Below are 8519 nucleotides of genomic sequence, written 5' to 3' on the forward strand. Positions count from 1 at the left end.
CATTTGAGAATCTGAGAAGCAAAACGCCTCCCAAAATTGTCCTGAGGGATAGAATGCAGGAGTATCTATCCATAGGTGTCCATCCCCCAATGGAGGGTCATTGCTCTGTCAGGCCTCTGCCGCATCAGAAAAACAGAAAGCAAAAAACACAACGTAAGCTTGAGGCCAGACACTGGCAGCAATAAGTGATCCGGTGAGATTGAGAAGACATATGCATCTCTACAGAATATCTAATTCCAAAGGTTTAGTAGAATCAGCGAGAGAACCCGCTGCAGCAACTTATGCTGAGGCCATAGTTGACAGCCATCTTCTTCCTCTTCCAACTTTCATTCTAGATATATTTCGCCCTTGGCCAGCACCACAGCTGACTGCTTACCTAGTGGGGTGACTGAGACATTTGAGCCTTTAGTTGCTTTGCCCTCATGAGGCTATTATTGCTGTAGTTGCCTTGTAGTTGCCTTGTATTGCCTTGTAGTTGCCTTCAAGTTCCATGCCTTGACTGGGCATGGAAACACCAAGAAACACCTCAATGAATCCCCTAGCTCTGTAGACACAGATTCTCCTTGTCCTCACTAAATAGAGTAGCATTTGTAATGAACAGGTCTGAGAAGAATCCAGGTCTCTTCTCCACCTGTTCGCCCCACTAGTATGAGGTACCCAACTAATCAAGCTGTAGGTATAACTTCAGTTTCAGTGGCTCCTCTTATGGTCTCTGGTAGGAGAGTTCTTCTGTGGAGATTAGAACCTCTAGTAGAAGACTAGGAAGCAGAAATTCTGCAGTTAAGTCACTGGGAGGCAGTGTGAGAAAGGCCAATATTATTTCCACTTCTTGGTTCCCAGACTCATATATTCAAGCTCTTTGGGGGCACAAGATCATATCTATCAGCTGTTTTTGTTTTGTGCATGTAAGTATCCGGGATGATGGCCTTCCAATTCGATCAGGATTCCTGAGTGGGAGATATGATGGACCATGCCAATGTCCTATTAGGCCAGCTGCCTCCAGGGGATGCAATATACAGTAGGACCCATATAACCCATGGTCGTGTACCCATTGTGACACCTCTTTACCATAAAGTCGGTCCCTTACTCAAAGGCAATGTGTCAGAAAATCAGGTATCTCGTAAGTCCATCAGATTGTAGTGCTGGCAGAGGCATTGGGAACAGGACCAATCCATAACAAGGAAGGTGTCAATTCCTAAAGGATAAATCCCTTCACTCTCCAGGAAAGACGGGCTTTTCTGTAATCAATCAAGTGGCTGGCTGCTCTCCTTTCAGGATTTACTATCAATCTTTGCTGCTGACACACTGGATATTCCAAGAGCTATACAAGCTTTAGTAAGCAGGAGCTTTTGCTGTGGAGCCAGACATGCACCCCATCCTTAACATCATGGCTCCTCTGTTCATGAGAGTATCAGGCAAGCACTGAATCAGCTGAGGACAAAGGCTAACTAATACACATTGGACTTGCTTGCTGAGTGCCTCCTCTGTGATAAAGATTCTATATGGGGCATAAAAATAATATATAAAGGTTCATGAACTTTGTGCAGACACCCTTAGATCTATCCACATGCCTCCTCCAAAGCTCCTTGTCTCCAATCTGCTGATTTTGTACCATCTTCACCCCTGACCAGAAATAGACACTAATTAGGAGGGAGCGGCCATTTCTCCCTCCATACTAAGTAGACAATCAAGTGCTCCCAGCTCCGTCCAATGGGGGCATTTCACCCAAATGTCTTCTTAGGGCCATCCCTGAGTAGGGCTTCAGAAAAACAATAATACATTTTCAGCTCAAACCAAGCTATTTAGCCAACCAATGCATGTATAAGTTCTGTGTTGTTGCTGTTGCTATTGTTGTCTCTTTCATTACTTCATCTTCAGAAGCCTGTCCTAAGGCCATAGATGTGAGCTGACTGAGAGGCACTGGGGCAATAGAGGTAGGGGATGTCTAGCTTACTTTGCCCTCTGGACCTCCTCAGGCCTGATCCTTAATGTACCATTTTCCTCTTACAGCAGATTGCTGTTCTACTTACCTAACCTTATGACTCAGTGGGTCTGAATTTGACAACAGCTAGCTCATGATGGGCACCAGTGCTTTCATAGCCACTTGATATCCCACAGTTAAAACCCAGTCTCTACCAGCCCCCAGGAGTATGGCAGGAGCTTATCAAAATCAAGCAGTTTTCTGTAGCCTACACCTTGGATCTTCTATTGTTTTCCAGAGGTTCCAGTTAACATTGTTATCTACAATAGATGCCTCCATCCCCGATGAATCTACTGGGTCACACAGGTCAAGTGCAGAAAAGTTTATACTTCAGTACTGCCTGGATCCGCTACAGAGCAGATCTGGGCCACATTCAGAGCTGAAGGTTTTTTGAGTCATCTAATGAATGGATTGAAGCAGCATTCCTAAATGTGGTATATGTGGCCTCCCAAATCAAGGAGTCATCAGTGCAATTTCTCTCTCTCTCTCTCCCTCTCTCTTTCTCTCTCTCTCCCTTCAATAGGGACTGCAAAGTGCAATACATTTTCCTTCACTTGAAAGGATGTAGCCAGTGCTTCTGTGCCCCACGACATGACATTCCATCAGCAAATCTCTGACTTAAGCCACAGCTTTGTTGAACATGTTTGTGGGAGCTCAGATTCACTTTTCACTTGCAATGTTTTAGCTCAAGCAGACTCTGTGAGTCTCTCTGCTTCCTGCCCCAGGGTCTCCCCTGAAACTATCGGTGTCTTTTAGACAGGGCTCATGTATGTTCTGAAATCCAAACTCCGGTCCTAAACACTTTGCATTCCTGAGAGAACTGAGCGCTGTTGTCTGGAGCAACCACCTCTATATGAACCCCAGTACTCCCTCTCCTCATTCTCCCTCTTCCTCTCCTTCTTGTTTGCCCTCTGCTTCCTGAGATGGCTTTCCAAAGAAATTACCTGCACACAAGTTCTTGTCTCAGGTCTTATTTCAGGTGAAACCAAACTAAGAGAGGATGCCACCAGCTCCTAAATCATTAGATGCCCCCAAGTCAGGCAGATTCTAAATCCTCATAGGTTTTATCTCTCACTCTGTGGCACTCTCCCTAGAATATCTTCCTAGAATATCCAGCACTTGCCTCCTGTTATCTCTGTCCAATGAGCATGATGTCAATGATATAGATAGAGGACGTCATGACAGTCAAGGTTCCTGCAGGACTCCATATTGACGGAAAGCAGAAAAGTTATCCTATCCCTGGAAAAAGACAGTGAATATGTACTTTTAAGTATTTTTCATAAAGGAGTGAAGTGCTTTTGTTCTGCTTTATGGATGGGACATTTGCCAGCTCAATAACCATATAACAAGTATGAAAGGCTGTTTTAGCTATTTTAATAAAAATATCACATCTGGCACAAGAGCAGCTGTTATTGGAGCTATCGCTTGGTTAAGTTTCCAAAATCTACCAAAATACACCATGCTACTACTAATTTTTTCAAATACCAAAAGATGAATTGAATGGGTTATGACAGAGATCATCATCTCTACATTTTTTAAGTGTTTACTGATGCAATCTCTACAATCCCTCTCGGGTGCAATAAGCTTCCGGTTTTTTATTCTGGTCCAGGGAGGAGAAATGATTTCAGGAGCTTTACCTTGGCCCTTCCTAGCATAAGAACTCTTACAACAGGTCAGAGAGGGATCTATCAGTTGCTAAGCATGTCAGTACCAATTATACCTGGGGGAATCCATAGACGCAGTGGACACACTATGACGCAGATTTAGTCCCTGTGTAATTCACTTTCCACAGTGTGCTTCTCCTTGGGAAAATGGCTTTTGGTCCCTTGGGGAATGTGTTGGGAACATTTATTGTAGGTAATTTGTAGTGGCATTGCAGGGTTCTTCCTCAAGGGACCTGGCTTCCCCCTCACTTGATGGGTCTGAATGTGAGGTTACTCGTATTAAGGCAGTTAATGTCAGCCTTTTGCTCACTACTTCTTCTGTTTGTTTTTATGGCTACTCAAGGTGAACAATATGCTTAAATACACATCTGCCTTGCCGTTAGAAAGACTTTGTGAGCCTGCAGACCAAGGCAACCCGATGCCACTCTGGTTTTGCTACTAGTTTTAGTAATTGCATCCACCTTCTGTTGGCTAAATGCTACCACAGGGCTTTTGCTCTTCTGGAATCCTCTCACCCCTGTCATCCTCCGCTGATTATTCGGGATCCTTGTTCCATGGAAGCATCTCCTACTTCAGCCTGGGCTTATAGAGGACCCTAAACTTCTCAAAGAATATTCATTATTGCTTTATTGAAGGCAGTGCCCACCTAGCCTTCCCAGGCAATATAGTCACATGTCGGGTTCTTTGCTCTCCCATTAAAAATTCACTCCAAAAATACCACCTCCCTGATTCCTTCCTCAATATTCTGTCAAGACCATTTTGCCAACCCTGTTTCATTTACTGGGGGCTTCCACTGCATTTAAGCTTCAGTGAACCATCTCAGCAGGGCATGGGGACTGCCTCTAGTTGACCTTGCCCAGCTATTAAATTGAATCATGGAGACTACTAATATGTCATTAAACCCTCCATTATCCAGCCTGATATTTTGTCCCCTTTCCCTACCCCACAAAGTCCAATACCTGCAATAACCACTCCCAGATTCTAGCCTGTGTCCTCTGGATTGCTGCCGGTTCTTATCAGCTAGATCTAGTGATTCTTTGGGTGACAAAACCATTTCCTGCCAAAGAAGGGACTGCACTTCCCCACTAAGGCTATAATAAGAGCCCACCCTAATTTTTAGTCTGGAGGCAATGAGGAGAGATTGGAGCAGATCTTGATGATAAGCATGACCCTGTCAAGCACCTGTCTCTGATAAGGTCTTTTCATGGTCTTCAGGTGGGGGTGGGAGTGATTTTCCCTAAACAAGGGTGTGTGTGTTGGAGGTGGGGGGCAGGGGTAAGGGTTGCTTCTACTAACCCAAAGGGATTAAGGGAGTTTCCAGGTTTAAGGTTCCCAAGATCACCCACGTAACTTTCCCCTTCTTAGTCTCAGGATCCTTCTTCTCCCCTGACCCTAACATTAGAGACCCGTCAAAGATACACATTGGATTACCAAGCAGCTCTGCCACCCTTAGAATTAAATCTTGAACATGATTTTAGCACCCTGTCCTGTGGCTGCAAGAGATGAGGGTCTCCTTAAATGCTGATACATCTCCCAGTGAGCCCTGAGCTGAGAGCTGGCTGACCATGAAAGTTAAAAAAAAAAAAAAAAGCCAGCAAATTCTGCCATCTTCTAAGTGTCCTTATCTCTTCCCACTCAAATGCTAGAGCTACCATGCAGACCAGTGTTTTATCTTCACCTTCTGTCCACCACATCTAAGAAGAGCCTTAGTGATGGTGATACCCCAGCACACCCGGACGTATCGGTGTCGCCATCTGACTAGTGAGTCACCTGAGGGGCTGCATTTGAGACTTTCTTCCTACACTAACTTTCTTAGCTTGGTTTCCCTAAAAAGCGTAACCCAAGACAGCTGCATGTGTGTGCCCAGGCCATCTGGAAGATGATCCCAGTGAGAAGCAGTGCAGGAATGAAAGGAAGGTATAGGAAATGGTCTAAGAACGCAGTTTGAAAGTTGCTGCTCTGGGCAACCAGGATACAGTTTCCCCAGGACCTCTTGAGAAGCGCACAGAATGGCCCTCCAGAACTGCCTCACTAAAGGGTAAGAGCAGGAGGCTTTACCCATCGGGGACTGTCACCCGTTGGTTGAAGGCCAACCCAGGAGTGAGTTGTTGTCATGGGAGTTAGCAAACTTTTAGAGGAGACTCCGGGCAGACAGCAAAGAATGATAGAGAAAGGAAGCCATCAGGGAAAAGTGACAAGTTTGCATGAAACCGACCCCACAACCAAGTCCAAAATTGGAGGTGATGCTCAGAACATGAGTCAAGACACCACAGGCTTTTGGCACAATAGGACTATGAATTTCTTAGGAGTCGACAGTCAGTTCATTGCTGCACATCTTCAGTTTCCCACGGTGGTCATCACTAGGGCATCACAGTGATGTAATGGAGTCAGTACTTGTTAAAAACCGACTCAGTAACAAGTACTACTCAGTCTGTCATTCACCTCACATCTGACATGTAAAAATATTGCACTGGCTGTATTTCTTTGCTAGGGCTGTCATAACAAAATACCAGAGAATGGGTGGCTTAAGCCACAGAAATTTATTTCCTCAGAGTTCTGGAGGCTAGAAGTTCAGGATCAAGGTACTAGTAGGATTGGTGTCTTCTGAGGCTCCTCTCCTCTCTCTGGCTGTCTTCACATGACCCTCCCTCTGTACATGTCTGTCCCCAGATCCACCCCCTTTTTTTTTTTTTGACAACTGCTACATTTCACCTTTTCTCCTCTTTTCTGCTTTCTGTTAAATGATTGCTGTTCTTCCTTTAAATGTGTTTAGTGATTCCCTGAACAGTCATCCAGGTAGATAATGTGCAAACCCCAGCTTGTCCAAGAAAAACAGCTATGAGTCCTCCACCAGCTTCCATAGCCTCCTGGATGCAGACCTCTTGATTCCCAATTCCCTGGGTTGTTTTTCTGGTTTGGTTTGCGTTGGTCTGGTTTGGGTTTTGAGGATGTCCAGACATTAAATTCCATGTCATTTTCAGTATTTTCTTTTTCATAGCTTAAAACAAATTCCAACTATGCTCTAAATGTATTTGCCAGTCCGTCTGGAATTGATAATAGCTAACGGATACAATCTAGGAAGGATGGAATTTGCTAGTAAAGAGGGAAATGATACATGAGCCCTCGGTGAGGCAAGGCTAAATTTTCACACACCAGCTATTAGCTGCTTTCCTGTCTTAGTTTTGCTCGTGGAGATCAGCATATTAGCATTACTGTAAATCCGATTACTGCCTGTTTAATGTCTCTGTTTATTTTGGTTGATTCTGCTCGGACTGCCTTCCCTCCCCTTTCCCCCATTTCAAAGCCATTGGAATCCTCATCATCTAGGTTCTGCCCTTTAGAAGAAGCTTTCATAAGCCATGCCAGCCAATACTTTACTTTTTCTGGATTTCCATACTCCTGTCCTAACCCTCATTTGGCATTGCATCTTGGTAATTCACTCAGCAACTATTTACTGAGTGCAGACTGTACCAAGCACTCTGTTCTAGATGATGGCAATACAGCTGTGACTGAGACAAAATCTCTGCTCTCATAATACATGGGGGAGGCGCAAACAGCAAGCTGCTGAATGGAAACTGGAAGTAGAGAAATAAAGGGGAAGTAGAAAGTCCTGTCAGAAAGGCTATGGTAATTGTCCAGGCAGAAGTAGAGGGTAACTTATGATGTCTCTTGTACAATAAGTTGTTCTATGCTGACATTTACCTTTTCTTTTGTGCCCACAACTCCTTGAGGGCAAGGAACCCATACTTGTAATTTATGGATTATGTATACAAACTCTGCATATGCCCATTTAATAGGTGCTCAATAAAGAACTGTTGTTCAAATGCCTTTAAGTCCACATTATTCAGGTAACAGTATGGCATCGTTAATGGCTTTGTCATTTACTGTCTCAGTGGGAAATTAAAATTCTCTAAGTCCTAATTTCAACATTTATAACAGTCATCCAGGTGTTGGTAAGGATTGTACCAGGTTGGTAAGGATTAAATAAAAATGCCTAGCCACACTCACCTCGCTTATGCTAGGAGATATCTGCCAGTCTTTGATATAAACCCTCACACCCAAGACAAAATACAAATGTTGCCCTTTCTGTATAATGCCTGTGAAATTGTCAAAGCTGTGCGAAACTGACTTGATGTTAACATATACATTAATCCAATCCATCCCTCTATGGGTATCCAAATCATGCACTCAAAAAATGTTCTGGCTTCCTTACAGTAATCTTTGCCTTCCGGGCCACCTTAGTGTTACCTAAAGCTATCGCAGCTATCCCATCTTGGGGTTCATGTCATTACATCTCAGCGACCGTAGATGTAACCCTAAATGCAGGATAAATGTTTAGTGTTGATGGCTGGCAAAGCTACGGGATGTATGTACATTCTGAGCAGTAAGTGACATTGTGTTAACAATGCTGTCAACTTTCGTGTCACGTTGGAAGGCCTGGGGTTGCTGTAGCTACAAGGTGAATTATAACGTCAGAAGCAACCCAAGTGCGACTTCAGTCCGCTGTCACCAGAAAGCAGGTGCAAGTCAGGCAAGAACATAATAGAGACAGGGTGACTATGCCATCTCATCTGGATCAAGAGGAGGGAAGAGGGAACCCCAGTGTTTCTAATTCCGGGTTCAACATTCTCCACTAGTCTTCCTTCCCAAATATCAGCAAAGGCCCATGGCAGTGGAAGTGGCCCCCAGCGTGGTGGCCCACGGGGGGAGGGACCCGGGAGTACGAGGCCGAAGCAACCCGGAGGCTGCAGAGGCTCAGAGACCAGCAACAAGCGAAGACCGATCAAAGGATAAGAACACTCTACCCGATCGGCGCTCCCCACTCCTAAGCAAATTTTAGTGGGCGCAGGAACGCACTCCCGGCACCGCGGTGC

This window comes from Prionailurus viverrinus, chromosome B2 (assembly GCF_022837055.1).
Source record: "Prionailurus viverrinus isolate Anna chromosome B2, UM_Priviv_1.0, whole genome shotgun sequence".
NCBI classification, from domain to species: Eukaryota; Metazoa; Chordata; class Mammalia; order Carnivora; family Felidae; genus Prionailurus; species Prionailurus viverrinus.